Source organism: Lepus europaeus, chromosome 4 (genome assembly GCF_033115175.1).
Source record: "Lepus europaeus isolate LE1 chromosome 4, mLepTim1.pri, whole genome shotgun sequence".
NCBI classification, from domain to species: domain Eukaryota; kingdom Metazoa; phylum Chordata; class Mammalia; order Lagomorpha; family Leporidae; genus Lepus; species Lepus europaeus.
The window spans coordinates 56,497,475-56,513,124 of NC_084830.1; the positions used below are offsets into that span (position 1 = coordinate 56,497,475).

The 15,650-nt window shown below is 37.9% G+C and overlaps 1 pseudogene; it reads left to right on the forward strand.

The window, feature by feature from the left end:
* Positions 1-1,570: 1,570 nt before the first annotated feature.
* On the forward strand, positions 1,571-7,051 carry LOC133758682 (eukaryotic translation initiation factor 5-like; annotated as a pseudogene).
* Positions 7,052-15,650: the final 8,599 nt, after the last annotated feature.

The window sequence follows — 15,650 nt, forward strand, 5'->3', positions numbered from 1 at the left end:
ATGGGATGCCTGCACTTCAGGGCAGGGCGTTAACCTGCTCTGCCACAGCGCCAGCCCCATGGATCTGTCGTAAATTTACTATGTGACTTTCATTCATGTTTAAAAATGGAATGGTAATTTTCATCTGAGTTTTGTAAAGGAAAGAAATAATTTAGATTTGGGTAATGAGAGGGTTTCATTAAACAGTGATTATTGCTCTTATCCTTGTGAAAAGAATACAGGTTATGAATAGGCAACACTAAAGTCAAAGTAAAGTCCTTTACTGTGACTTAGTCTGTTACTCATAGATAAATTAAAGATAATAACTGCCTTAATGTGCTCTTTTGTAAGAATCAGTTGCTATATATATATATATATATATGGGTGTGTGTGTGTGTGAGCATATAATATTCCTTTGTGTTTTTTTTTTTTTTTTTGGACAGGCAGAGTGGACAGTAGAGGGAGAGACAGAGAAAGGTCTTCCTTTTTGCCGTTGGTTCACCCTCCAATGGCCACCACGGTAGGCGCGCTGCGGCCGGCGCATCGCGCTGTTCCAATGGCAGGAGCCAGGTGCTTCTCCTGGTCTCCCATGGGGTGCAGGGCCCAAGCACTTGGGCCATCCTCCACTGCACTCCCTGGCCACAGCAGAGAGCTGGCCTGGAAGAGGGGCAACCGGGACAGGATCGGTGCCCCGACCGGGACTAGAACCCGGTGTGCTGGCGCCACAAGGTGGAGGATTAGCCTACTGAGCCGCGGCGCCGGCCATATAATATTCCTTTGTAATTAGTCAAATCTTGACCAATGATAACTTTTCTGTTTGTTTTAATGCTATTATTTTTATTATTATTATAATTATTATTCCTTCTGTCCCTGTCCCCAAGAAACTATGAAGGAACAGGTTTATGGCCTAGTGGTTAAACACTTATTATGACATCTGCATCCCATATCATAGTGCCTGAGTTTGACTCCCTACTCCAGCTTCCTGTCCATGCAGACCCTGGAAGATGGCAGGTGAAGGCTCAGTAACTGCATTCCTGCCACACACACTTGGGGGAGCTGAATTAAGTTCCCAGCTGTTGGCTCTAGATCCCAGCACAGCCCTGATCATTGTGGGCATTTGAGGAGTAGACCAGAGAACTGCACTAACTCTCTCTCTGTCTCTCTCTCTCTCGTTCTCTCTCATTCTCTCTCCCTCCCTCCCTTCCTCCTTTCTTCTCCCTCTTTCTCCCCTCCCTCTTGAGTAAAAAGAAAAACTATAAAAAATAATTGGGTGGGTATATGTCAAACTGTTGATCAAGTGTGAGTGAAGTTAGGAATGTAATAGAATTTGGAAATCTTCAGTATCTGCAACCTATGTTTCTGTATTATTTAAATATCTGCTCTTGATTTACATCTAAAACTAAAAGCAGTATAGCATTAGAACTTCAAACATGTGAAATTCTTACTCACTATCTGCATTTAATTTTTCAAATATTGATTCAACCATAGCAAAATGAAACTCCAAATGACTGGGATATAGCTGTAGTTCTTACCATCAGTTTATAGCTTATGTGTTATATTTTTCTCTTTCTCTGGGAATCTGAATCGTAACATGCATCTGCAGGTGTTGTTGACACCCATTGCCTATCACATAAAAGTGATCAAAAGAAAAAATGTTACCGGATGTGAAGAGACAAGAATTGGGAAAGAAGGAAAACTTTACATGTCCCAAAGGTAAGTTAATGCTCTCTTTGTGGCCCATGAGGCACTCCATACCCTTTTAAGATGGTCCCTTTTTTCTCTAAACTAGCTTCAATTCAGATCCTCTATCAGAAATCAAAAGAAAATTAATTAATATAAGAATGGAAGTTCCTCACATACCTATAATTGGCTTATCTCTCCTTTTGAAAAATGTTCTGAAAACTAACCATTCCATTCAGCACTCCCTTTTTCTCCTTGACTTTTCACACTGAAACATAAACTCCATAGCACAGCTTGATGCTATTATTTAACCACCTCTTTACAAATTACCTTGCCTGTGAGTCCTATTAAAAGATGTTTTCTGAAAAAAAAATACATTTTGGGAAGTGCTATAAAAGGCAAGTCTTTGAATGAAGATTTTTATATAGATCTCCAAAAATTGCTATTAAATAATTCTCTGTCCTTCAAAAAATAGGCTCAGTCTTTCTAATATTTGAAACTGGGATGAACATCTGACTTGCTTTGATAAAATGAGATATTAACAAAAATGCTACAGAAGACATGAAAGAATTTACATTTTAAGGAAGGAAGGAAGACAAGAAAAGATGAGACAAGGAAAGAGAAGAGAAGAGGAGAGGAGAGGAGAGGAGAAAAAAAGGAAAGGGAAGGGAAGGGAAGGGAAGGGAAGGGAAGGGAAGGGAAGGGAAGGAAAGGAAAGGAAAGGAAAAATCCTAGTTAAGTTAGAGAATTATAAGCCACATGAAAGAGAATCAGGAAACCAGGTCAAAACCCTCTCAACCACCAGGCCATCCTAAATCGACCAGCTGCCAGTGCCAGCTGATCCCATATGCATGACAGAACTCAAAGATCACCCAAGCCAACCCACAGAATTGTGAGATAAATTAAATGGTAGTGCTTTCAAGGTATGAAGTGCTAAGGTGATCTTTTCACGCACCATCAGATACTAATTCAGAAATATAAACGCTTTTCCTTAATTTTGAAAAACAAAACAAACACACAGGGAGTTTACTCCAGAAAGAGCCAATTCTGGAGGACAGTATTTCACATAAGTTGAGCTCAGGCTCTTCTACTCTATGATCATATGAACCTCCTGTTACCTGGAAGGCTCCCTCAATACCTCCACACAACTGAGCTCCCTCTGCTTCCTTCTTTTTCCCCTATGTCTTCTCCATAAATTTCTACTCATATCTCAAGAATCAGCTTCTGGGAAACCTTCAGAAAACATCATTTAACAAATAAACAATTTGTCCCATCCTTTGGGCTATCCCCATACTATACATGTATTAAATATTAATAAATATTAATAAATTAATAAATATTAAATATTAATACATCTATAGATTATCGAAACAAAATCTTTAGGCAAATTAAACAAAGATTATTTGAATAAAATAAAGTAATTCACGAACGAGGCGCCAGGTATTCTGCAAGTTCCACCCAGCTATGTGAACAGCAAGCTGTTACAGGCTGAACATCAAAGTAAAGTAGTGAAGTCGCCTGATTGGCTACTACAGCTAGGCATTTGTCTTATATGGGGATTGTGTGATTAAGCACTTGCCTTATTTGGGTATAGTCTGAGTAGTTGGCTGGCCAAAGCTCAACTGTTTGTGTTTGACTGAAACCTATTTGCTAAAGAACATAATCTCCTAAACTGGGTTTTGGTTTGTGTGCATAGTAAGCTAGGTTGCAGTTTGTTACATAGGAACTCAACATATAGAGAGCATCAAGCCAATGGCTAACTCTTTATTTAACAGGGTCAACACCGACTGTCTGGCTGTTATTCCCCATTAAGATGTGGTCCTCTCAAGTCCAGGACTTTTTCTGATTTATCCAGACAAAATGATGGCTAGCAGCAGAAAGTGTTTAGAATATACATTCTAATGGTAACACTACTTTTCTGAATTATAAACAACATACAATAGAATGTGTAAATCTTAGCTGTAAACTTCACTAAACTTTGACATATATATATGTGTATATATATATATATATATATATATAAATCTAAGTAATCATCACACAGTTCAAGATACAGCACATTTCCATCATGCCAGAATTTCCTCCTTCTCTTTGCAGTCAACTTTCCACCAACACCACAATCCCTCCCCACAACCTGAAAACAATCTCTGTTCTCATTTGCATCATCATTCAGTAGGTATTATTTTGTGTCTAGCTTCTTTCTCTCAACACAAGGTTTTCAAGATCCAGTCTTGTCATTGCATGAATCAGTCATCTGTCCTTTTGATTGCTTCAAGGTATTCCTTTTCGTGGATATACCACAATTTAACTGTTTCCCTTGTGGTGAACATTTGGGTTCTTTTCAGGTTGGGCTTATGATGAATAAAGCTACTCTGAACATTACCAGACATCTTTACATAGTCATAAGCATTCATTTCCACTGAATGTGCTTCAAGCTATGGAAGTGCTGAGACAGCATTGATACATATTTATATTGGAAACTGCTGAAGAGTTCTCTAAAGCAGTTGTATGATTTACAATCCCATGCATAACACTAAGTCCCCATTACTCCACAGAAATTTTTGGTGGGTAAGTAGTGGTCTCAAGGCTGTTTGTGGAGTAAGCTACTGGTACTCTATAATAAATAATAATCAGATGCTTGGTGAAAATTATGTTAAAATAAATATAATAATAAAAATAATATACTGATTAAAGTAATATACTGATAAGATAATACTGAAATGTTATAACAACAAAGGTTAATTAATAAGAAAACCTTGTCTAGTGTTCCTGCTATAAGTTTCTCAATATGTGCTAACTTTTGTTTCTACCTGTTTTATATATATAATTATCTTTAAATACACTATTTTCAAGAATTTTAGATAGCTATCCCAAACATATAATTTAATGAAGTATCAAGAGACTTAATTATGGATGAGGTACTCAATAAAGAAGGCATGTTCAATGTCCTTTATACAGAAAAGTAAACTACAGTTCACATAAGTTTTGAGTTACTGAAATCCACACATTTAGCCAATGCTTGAACTGACTCATTAATCCACACTTTGTAGTATCAAATATTCTCCTTTCCCCATTAGCTCAAGCTGCCTCTTTCTAATGACTTACAATGATGACTTTATCACAAATAATAAATATGCAAGGGTACTTCAAAATGTCTATGGAGAAACAGAATGAAAAGATTTTTTTCTGTCAAAAAAGGGAAAAAAAGAAAAATCCAGGAATATCAGTAATATTTGAAGAATTCATAGACAGTGTATATTATGATAAGCATAACACATCCATAATTTTTTTACAATATGCATTTTCCATGAGCTTTTTAAAGACCCATCTTATGGGTGGAGTCCCAGCTTTGGTACTAATTAGCCAGGTAACTGGGAAAATTACTTACATCATTTAAACTTTAATTTTGGTATCTCCAAGTTCAGGGTAAGAATAAAACCTCTCTAATAAGGCATCATGGATATTAAGTGAAATAACACATGTGATCTGCAGTGCCTCTGATTATTATGCTTACTGCATCATGTACTGACTGAATCAATTCATCTCTGAATGAACTGAACAACATATGGCAAAACACAACAAATGACACATGAATAACAAAAGCAGTACTTGGAAAATTCTTGACCTCTAACTAAACTGTAAACATTAGAAAGCCAGGAGAGGACCTGTCTGAGACTGTATGAGAAACTTGATTAATCTTTTATAAAGCTAATTTGACAAAGATATGTAAAACAGATAGTGTCATCCCATGGCAAGAAAGGCTGATACTTTTTTAAATTGCCAAAGGTGTCAGAGACAAGCAAACAGAGGAACCATTCCAGATTGAAAGAGACTGAAGAGTCACAGCAGCTGCATGCGATACATGATTTTGTATTGGATTCTCAACGAGAATGGAAAATGGCAGAATTTTCAGACAGATGATAAAATTTAAACAAAGTCTGTGGATTTTATCACCATATTATATCAACGTGACTGTTACCTTGTCAATGGATCTCATGAGGCGAATAAGCTGCAAGACATGTTGGATGGATTCATTCATAAAAAAAAAAAAAAATTGTTCTCTGTCCTGAGTGTGAGAATCCTGAAACAGATCTGCATCTCAATCCAAAGAAGCAAAGGATAGGTTATTCTTGTAAAGCCTGTGGCTATCGAGGCGTGCTTGACACACATCATAAACTCTGCATGGTCATTCTCAAAAACCCACCTGAGAATAGTGACAGTGGGACAGGAAAAGAAAAGCAAAACAGGAAGGGCAAAGACAAGGAAAATGGCTCCGTACCCAGCAGTGAAGCACCATCACCACCACCACCAGATGAAATCAGTCCTCCTCCACAGGCTATGGAAGAGGAGGATTAGGGCCACTGGGGAGAGGATACACCTGAGGAAACTCAGATCCGCAGAATGGTTGAGATCAGTGACCATCCCAAAGTTCTGACGCTCAGTGACGACTTGGAGAGGACTATGGAAGAGCGGGTCAATATTCTGTTTGATTTTGTTAAGAAAAAAAAAGAAGAGGGTGTTATTGACTCACCTGACTAGGAAATTGTTGCTGAGGCAGAAAGACTGGATGTGAAAGCTATAGGTCCTCTTGTTCTGACTGAAGTTCTTTTTAATGAGAATATTAGAGAACAAATTAAGAAATACAGGCGCCATTTTCTAAGATTTTGTCACAACAACCAAAAAGCTCAGCGGTACCTTCTTCGTGGTTTGGAGTGTGTGGTAGCAATGCATCAAGCTCAGTTCATCTTCAAGATTCCACACAATTTGAAGATGTACAATGCAGACCTTTTAGAAGAAGAAGTCATCATCAGCTGATCAGAAAAGGCTTCTAAGAAATACGTCTCAAAAGAACTTGCCAGGGGCCGGCGCTGTGGCGCAGTAGATTAATGCTCCGCCTACAGCGCCAGCATCCCGTGTGGGCACCGGTTCTGGTCTCGGCTGCCCCTCTTCTGATCCAGCTCTCTACTGTGGCCTGGGAGGTCAGTGGAAGATGGCCCAAGCCCTTGAGCCCCTGCACCTGCATGGGAGACCCGGAGGAGGCACCTGGCTCCTGGCTTCAGATCAGCACAGCTCCGGCTGTTTCGGCCACCTGGGAAGTGGACCAACTGAAGGAAGACCTTTCTCTCTGTCTCTCCCTCTCACTGTCTGTAACTCTGCCTCTCAAATAAATAAATAAAGTCTTTAAGAAGAATAACTTGCCAAAGAGATTCGTGTCAAAGCAGAACGGTTTATTAAATGGTTGAAGGAGGAAGAGGAGGAGTCTTCTGGTGGTGATGAAGATGATGAAGAGGAGAACATTGAGGTGGTGTATTTGAAGGCTGCCAGTGTACCAAAAGTTGAAACTGTGAAGTCTGACAGCAAGAATGACGTCATTGATATTGATGCCATTTAAAGGGGCCAGATGCAACCTAGTTTAACAGTGTAATGCTGCAACTTTTTCTCCATTATCAGCCAGACGTGCAACATGAATGTGCAAAAGCTAAAATAGCTTAACATCATGCTACACTTTATACTAAAAAAATCTATTACTGTGAGTGATCTGTAGTTAAGCCCAATGAGACAGCTAGGGAGTCCATACACATCGGTGAACAGATATAGTTTGCTTATTTTATAGCATGTTTCTTTTTGAAAAACCAGTGATGGACACATTTGGATCACATTTATACAGTTAACAAAAATAAAGATTTGATTTTGGTCATTCTTAACATTTTTGGTTCTGAATGACTTTGGCTGAAGTAATTGGCTCCTTTTTATAATGTACCATCATTTAACCTGATAGGATTCTTGGAGCCTGTGATATATTGTTAGGTGCTGAGACCATACTGAGGTCTTTAGAGTGTAAGTGTATGTATTTGTAATGACTTTATTCAGCCACTAAGAGATACAGTACTTTTAAAGTTTTACCTCTGGTCCCACAGATTGGTATTTGGTAATGTATGTTTAGGCCAAGGTAGACAGCTAATCAAAAGACTGTGCTGGCCAGCACCACAGCTCACTTGGCTAATCCTTCGCCTGCGGCACCGGCACTCCGGGTTCTAGTCCTAGTCGGGGTGCCGGATTCTGTCCCAGTTGCTCTTCTTCCAGTCCAGCTCTCTGCTGTGGCCCCAGTGGGCAGTGGAGGATGGCCCAAGTCCTTGGGCCCTGCACCCGCGTGGGAGACCAGGAGGAAGTGCCTGGCTCCTGGCTTCAGATCGGTGCAGCGCGCTGGCCATAGCGGCCATTTGGGGAGTGAACCAACGGAAGGAAGACCTTTCTCTCTGTCTCTCTCTCTCACTGTCTAACTCTGCCTGTCAAAAAAAATAACAAAGACAGCGCAACATCTGAGGAGCAGAAGTGACCTTGAGTGTCCTATAAAGTTAATTAAGAGCAGGTTTTGAAACTTGAAATTTTGTTTTTCCAGTTTGTGTACAATTTCCCCAAATTTGTAGTCTTTGAAGTCATGTGCATTGCATGTTGGATGAGCCAGGGGAATTACTACTACATTAACAAATAAGCATTTTATGTGTATGTAGTGGTTGCTTTGTATTGAGAGAGAGAACACAAATTCTGAGGTGTGATTAAAGAGTCAACTGATTTTATTTGGGGGAAACAGGTAAAGGTACACTTAATCTCTAGCAGAAACTGAGCATAGTTTTTTAGCTTTTACCGTTATGGTTTAAATTGTAACTTCAGAATGCTTAGACATACTGTATATTTTATTCAGTATGGTTTTTCCCTGAATACTATGGTTTGTTCTTTAATGCCTTTTCCACTTGAACCACACAGCTTATGCTTTCTAGATTTTGGTTGCTATCTTTCCAAAATAAGTGTTACTGTGTTTCAAACTTGATTTTTGCTTTTCTATTTTATTTTAAAAATAAGGTTAAAAGTGTATTTCTAAATCAAAACCTCTATTTTGGTGTAAGACGTGGGATATTTTTTTACTTCACCTTGAATCCAGGCAGACACCTGAGAGGTCTGTGATGCTGGCTCTGAGTGTAGGTGACTGAGGCCTATGCCGGCCCCTGCAGGGCTTCAGATTTGGATGTGAGAGAACTCCTTGCCCAGTTAGCTAATGTAAACTCACTTGATCCGAGTTCTGATTATATTTGAGTAATCATGTTCAAGATAGAAAGTTGTTGTGTTTATTCCTTTCTGCAAAAAGTGCACTGTGGGAATTGGGATTCTGTATGGTTAAGCTTTGTTTGGAGGATTTTCACAGCATTTCCTTATTTCCTTGTGACCCATCTCACAGGTTATGAGACTTTAGCAAATGTAAAAATTTTTTCACATTGAAATTATACAGACATTTCATAAAATAAAGCCTTGTTAGCTTGATATTTTAAGGAATTGAAATCTAGCAATCTTATTTGAGAGAGTTTATTTACAACGGCCTTTGGTAGATTCTGGTGAGAGTGAAACAGGAGCCATATACCTGGATGGAATGTGCTGTGTCACACCAAAGAGGGGAGTTTCGCAAACTCACATGTTACCTAGGTTTCAAATTCTGCTGTTTGCTTTCATCAACTGAAATACCCATAGGAGATCCTGGTGACCTAAGCTAAGTTGCACTCAACAGTGTCAAGCTAATGAGGTTCTGTTATAGAGCTTTTTACGTTTAACCTGAAGGAAAATATGTTTAGGGCTTCTCAACACTAAAGAGAAAATTTTGGCTTGGACTAATGTTCAGTCTGGTGCCAAGTTTCCAGTAGAATTCAAATTCACATAATCTATTGAATTTTATTTATGGAGGATATCCTAATAGAGTAATCCTTCACTTTACTCTATTGAACTGTCGTAAAATTTCCTGTTTCAAATAGCTTTGGTACTTGATTGAAACAATTAAAATTAAAAAATGACTAATGAAAAAATGAACTTATTTATTTTGGTGCAAAAAACTTTTGGAATTCATAATATTCATTTCCATGGAATCTTTTAAAAAGATTTTATCTATTTATTTGAGAGGCAGAGGCAGAGAGAGATTTTCCATCCACTGGCTCACTCCCCAAATGGTCTAACCAGCCAGAGTCCATCTGAAGCCAGGAGACAGGAGCTTCTTCCAGGTGTCTCACTCGGATGCAGGGGCCCAGGCACTTGGGCCATCTTCTACCGCTTTCCCAGGCCATGGCAGAGAGCTGGGTGTTGATCCCACCCATATGCGATGCCTGCACTGCAGGCTGTGTCTTTACCCGCTATGCCATGGCTCTGGCCCTATATAGAATTTTTGAAGGCCTTCTATTTGTGTGGATTTAAAAAGTGTTTTACAACAAAATAAGCATTTTAATTCCATTTTCCATGAGTATTTTGAAGCACCCTTGTGTAAACAGAGAGAACATGCAGAACACAAATGTAATAAGACACAAAGAGTTACCTAACTAGAGAGTCATGATGAGGCAGATACTAATTTTTCCCCAATGTTCTTACAAACTTTCTATAAATTTAGAATTATTACATGAGGTTTTAAGTTTGAACAAGTGTACTGGGAGATTCAACATGAGAAACACTTACAAATCAATTTCAGAACTTGTATTCAAAGAAATTTCTTTGATGCTACAGAAAAACATAGAAAACATTGCTCAAGCAAGTGCTCTGCTGGACTCCTCACTGCTTCTCAGAGGTGGGCTTTTAGCTCATCTCACACACACAGTTAGCCAGCTGGACACCACATGCATTGCTTATAGTTCCCCTTGGCCAAACCAAGCATAATTTCAATAGTAAAGCATTCTCTAGGGCTTAGATATGCTAGTGTAAATAGGGATGAAGAAGGGATAAAGAGCTGATGTTTGGTAAAACAAGAATAAAAGAAACAACTATTGAATATAATGAATATAAAGAGGAAATGAAATGAACAATAGAGTTGTTTACAAATGCAAATTCAGAAGAATCTGCTTGATTGGTGATAAGGAAGATAAATTTGTTTTTAAGTAATAAAGTGATTACAAGACATTTTAAATTAAGTATCCAAAAAAATTTAGGAACCCCAAGCTGCAACACAAGCATTAAGTAGACTAATAATGACTTCTAATCCTTCTCTAAGAATTTTCAGACTGATCAATATTATGTGCATCCCTTGGATTTAACAAACCAATAAAGTTTTTACCATAAGTAAATTTGAATATTGACTATTGTCTTCTTGTTAAGAATAAAAACATAATATACTTTGTATCTACTTTTGTTAGGATTGTGTATGTGTTTCATAATTAATTTTAATGTTCAACATGAATTTAACAAATCTTTGTTATGGATCTACTGAGTACACTATGCTGGCAACAAAAACAGCAACATACAGTAATACCTTAGCTAACTGAACACTGATACTGATGTCTGCATGCCCTGCCTTTTTATTACATACTAACGTATAGACCTGGAATTTCTGAAAGTAGCCAAAGAAACTCAGTTTATGTTCCTTTGATTTTTTTTGTAGCAAGATGCTAACTTTAAGTTCAAAAAATATATATTCAAGGAAATCTTCCGAATTTCTCTGAAGCTGGTGATGTCAAATGTGTTTTGAATGGTCTTACAAAATGGATTTACAGCACCTGTTACTAAGTTTTCCATCATAAAATATGTATAACACTATTTAGAAATATTTGCCAGTATAATTTTATGTGATGACAAATTTAGAGTATTTATATTTTTTTCAGTCACTTGCAGGTGTAATGTGCCTAGATGTAACACAAGTTAGCTAATATGAAGAATTTCTGAAAGTAAAGTGATTTAAAATATACTATTTCAGTAAAAAAAAATGCTCTCTGTCTCATTGATTATAATATTTGCATTACTTTTAATCTATAATTAAAATGCATGAGCAGCAAATGTAACAGACTTTAAGGGTAAAAATGCCTTCAGGAAATTGTTAATAACTAGTGGCATCTGTGACTAATGAATGCTATATTGGTTTAGACTGTGACTAATAGAATAAATGTTTTGAAAAAAATCCTTATGTTCGTGTTTTATACACAGTAATCGAGTTGTGATGGATTTGTCCTGTGAATATGAATGGAGTGACTGTATGAAGCTTTCTTATTCTTGTACAAAGTTGACTAGCCTGCTTCAGAATTTGGTTCCAGTTATGGGCTATTATTGCTTATTTATTTTTTATCATCTAGTGAACTAACGGAAAGCACTTCAGTTAATTGAAAATCATGATGTACTGTTATGTAAGGAGATTATTAGTGTAATTCACAAAGAAGATTGTCTATATACAATTAGCTTTCTAGCTAAGCTGCTTTGAACTGAATTTTATTTCTGTTCTCTACATTTATCAGTACCTAAATCTATTTTAAGAACTTCTAGCTATACCAGTAAAGTGATCATTTCAAGAAAATATACCTTCAACTGTTAATCAAAGTGGAGTTTTTTGCATTTTTAAATATTTATTTTATTTTATTTGAAAGGCAAAGAGAAAGAGAGAGAGAGAGAGAGGTCTTCCATCTGCTGGTACACTCCCCAAATGGCCGAAAAAGCTAGAACTGGGCCAATCTGAAGCCAGAAGCTTCTTCTGGGTCTCCCACATGGATGCAGGGGCCCAGGCGATTGGGGCATCTTCCACTACTTTCCCAGGCACATTAGCAGGAAGCTAGCTGGATGGGAAATGGAGCAGCTGAGACTCCAACCAGAACAGGCGCCCATATGGGACTTTGGCGCCACAGGTGGCAGCTTTACCCACTACACCACAGCGCTGGTCTCAATGCAAGTGGTTATTAATTATGAATAATGCTTATTGGTTTGGTTCTGGACCACGTTGATCAGCAAACTCATATAAGCCACTGCAGCACGTGGCTAGGTGTGGTTGCCTGTGGATTGACATGTGGCTGTGTGTCCAGGTGTGTAGATGTCTGTGTGTGTATATCCGATCACCACCACAGAGGTGGATATCTCCCGTGGCCCTAGCACCATTAGGGCCAAGTGGCTGTTCCTTCTGCATTTCTCACCACCACTGAGAGTAAAGGAGACATAAATCCACAAATGACTCAGAGTTGTTTTCTGACCTGAAGGAATCTGGATCTGCTTGCCCTGGGTCCTAAACCCTGGCCTACAACTGCATGACCTTTATACTTAGTGGTTGCTCTCCTCGGATTGAGATAATCATTCAGGCTATTTTAATTCAATTCAGAGAGGCCTTAGAAACTTGCTTAAATGCTACATTATAGTATACATGGAGAAAAATATAACCTCAGTTGGCATTGTAACTCTAGTTTTTTCCCATAGTCTGCTAGAAAAGATAAAGTTTCAACCCATTTCCCCTTGCAGTAGCAGAGGAGATCATGATTTGAAAAATACTAGAAATGAAGCCCTCCCCATCCAAAATTACCCCCTACAGGCACGGTCTAAAATTCTACCACTAAAGATTCTTTCAAAGAATGGTAGTGCTTCTCAAACCTGACTCTAATTAAGTAAAAAGTTTACTATGGATCTTCCAGCATTGATTTGAATAATTTTATAGGAATGACATTGAAGCATGTCAATCAGAGACTAGGTATAAACTGTTTCCTTACAATTTTTATAGAACTATGAAACTAATGCTGGCATGTATGTTGACCAGCAAGTATCAGTTAAGCAATCCTCTCAAATCCTACTGAAATAATCAAAAACTCACATTATTATTTCAACAAGAACAGCCACTGAGTTAAAAAGGTAGTAAGTGATTTACAGTAACTAATCTCAAGGGAAACAACCAGAAGTTCTCCCCCTCAAATAGGGGGATATGTCTATTTTTAGAAATAATGAACCTATAGTAATAATAATAATAATGACAAAGATGAGATTCTAGTAATCCATTTCATCCAAAATAGAAATGCTTTTTCCTTCCCTTCTTTCTGGTTAAACAACTCCTCTGCAGAACAACATGAAGCCATAGAATTTAAAGTAGAAGGAGGTGCTGGCATTTCAGGCATGTCGGCATCCCATAAGGGCACTGGTTTTTATCCTACCCATTCCACTTCCAATCCAGCTCCCTGCTAATGGCTTGCACAGAGCAGTGGGAAATGAGGGTCCGTGTCTCTGGACCCTTGCCAATCATGTGGGAGACCTGAATGAAGCCCCTGGCTTCTGATTTCAGCCTGCCCCAGCCCTGTCTGTTGTGGCCATCTACGGAGTGAAACAGTGGATGGAAGAATTCTCTCTCTCTCTCTCTCTCTCTCTCTCTCTCTCTCTTTGAAAATAAACAAATCAATCTTTTTTTAACAAAGGTATTTTAAGTGATTTCTAAACACGCTTAAATAAATATCTGTATCACGTATCTTCTGCCCTGTGATAATCCTAAGGATTGGATTGTCACAACAGACTCTAAAATCATAGATCTTACCCAGCACCAAATATCACTCATAGTTCAGTGCATACAGGCCACCCGTAGGCACTTATAAAACATCCCTTTTGGGGATAATCCAACATGCATCAGACACAGCATCAGTGATTGTCCATTTTCTCCTGAATTTAGCACAGTTGAATTTTGGGTTTCCTGGAAGTTTTTAAGCATTATGTGCAAAAGCACTTCACAAAAGGAAGACAGCTTGGTTTGGGAACATATTCATGTTATACTACCTTACAAAGCTTACACACTGTCCCCTAGCCAGTCATGCCTCCTATGTCCGTAAATTCCAGGCTTATTTACAATAAGCAATCTAGACAGGCTGGAGAAGTCCTCTAAAATAAATTTCATGTTTAGGGACTCCAGGTATCTTTCCACTGGTAAATGCTATGAGAAGATTTACAAGGGGGCCTGGAGAGGTAATTATTCCTCTGAGAATCCCAGGCAAGGAGAGAATTTGTCACAGCCTGCAGTTAACAACTTCCCTTCTCATGACTGGGCGACATTGTTCACCAATTAAATTCAAAATGTAATCAGCTATGATCTTAGAGGTTTATCTCAGAAGTTCCTCAAACGATCCCATATATATATATATATATATATATATATATATATATAGCATTTTATTCAGAAATGTCTCTGAATCAATAATACAACCAAAAAGAAAACCTTGCCTATACAAAAGCCATTTTTAAAACCAAAAGTAAGTAGCTTGAAGTTTTCAAGTCATATAAATCAAATCAATATTCAGAAAAGTATCCATTAGATAAGTTTTCTTTTCAAAAAAATGGTTATAAAATTAAATGTTCTGATTTACATTTTTAAAAATAAACAGGTGATTTGGGTAATAAGGAAAACTGAACTAATTTACTTAAAAATTTTTCCTGTATGAACTGTAATGAGTATACTTTAAAATGCATAACTAGTATTTAAAGGAAATCCCCAAATTGCAGAAATATGGGGTCAAAAAATATTTGTTGACTCAGCCTACTCTGTTGGTTGGGGGCAAGGAAGAGATGCAGAGACAGCCTTCTTGGTCAAAGGCTTTAGTCTGAATTTGAAAGTGCATTTAAAAAGATCCTATTAAAAACAAAGACAATTGAATCTTTGGTGGACAAAAAATGTGCAGCAAGGGGGAAAATAAACAAATTTTGTCTAGGCTGTTAGTAGAGAAAAAGTTCTTTTTAAACAATTCTTTATCTGTCCCTGTGCCTCCTAGAGATTTGGGTTCCAAATGTACACACACACAAACACATACACACACACACAGTTAAAGCAGTAAGGGATTGTTTTTGTTTGTTGGTTTGGCTTTGCTTTGTCTTTTAGCGGTGTGGAAATCAACCACCAGAGTAATGGAGCTATAGTTGAGCATTGTTTAGCAATACAGATATGTTCTAAAAATGTTAGGCTATTATGTCACTGCACACGCGTTATTATAAAGTGTACTTATGCAAACAGCTGTAATAACCTATTGCATACCTAGCTTATAGTATGGTCTTATGGGGCCACTCATGTATTCATGTCACTGGAGGGACATCAGCATATGGTGCATGAACGTATTTGCTTTATGTGAGAAGCCCTCATGTTCCTGTTATTTTTGAATCATTTGCATGGATTACTTTGTCTCAAATTAGATAGACAGAGATAGGTAGGAGGGTAATTAGAAAGAGAGAAAACTAGCCAGGGGGCAATGTGATCACAT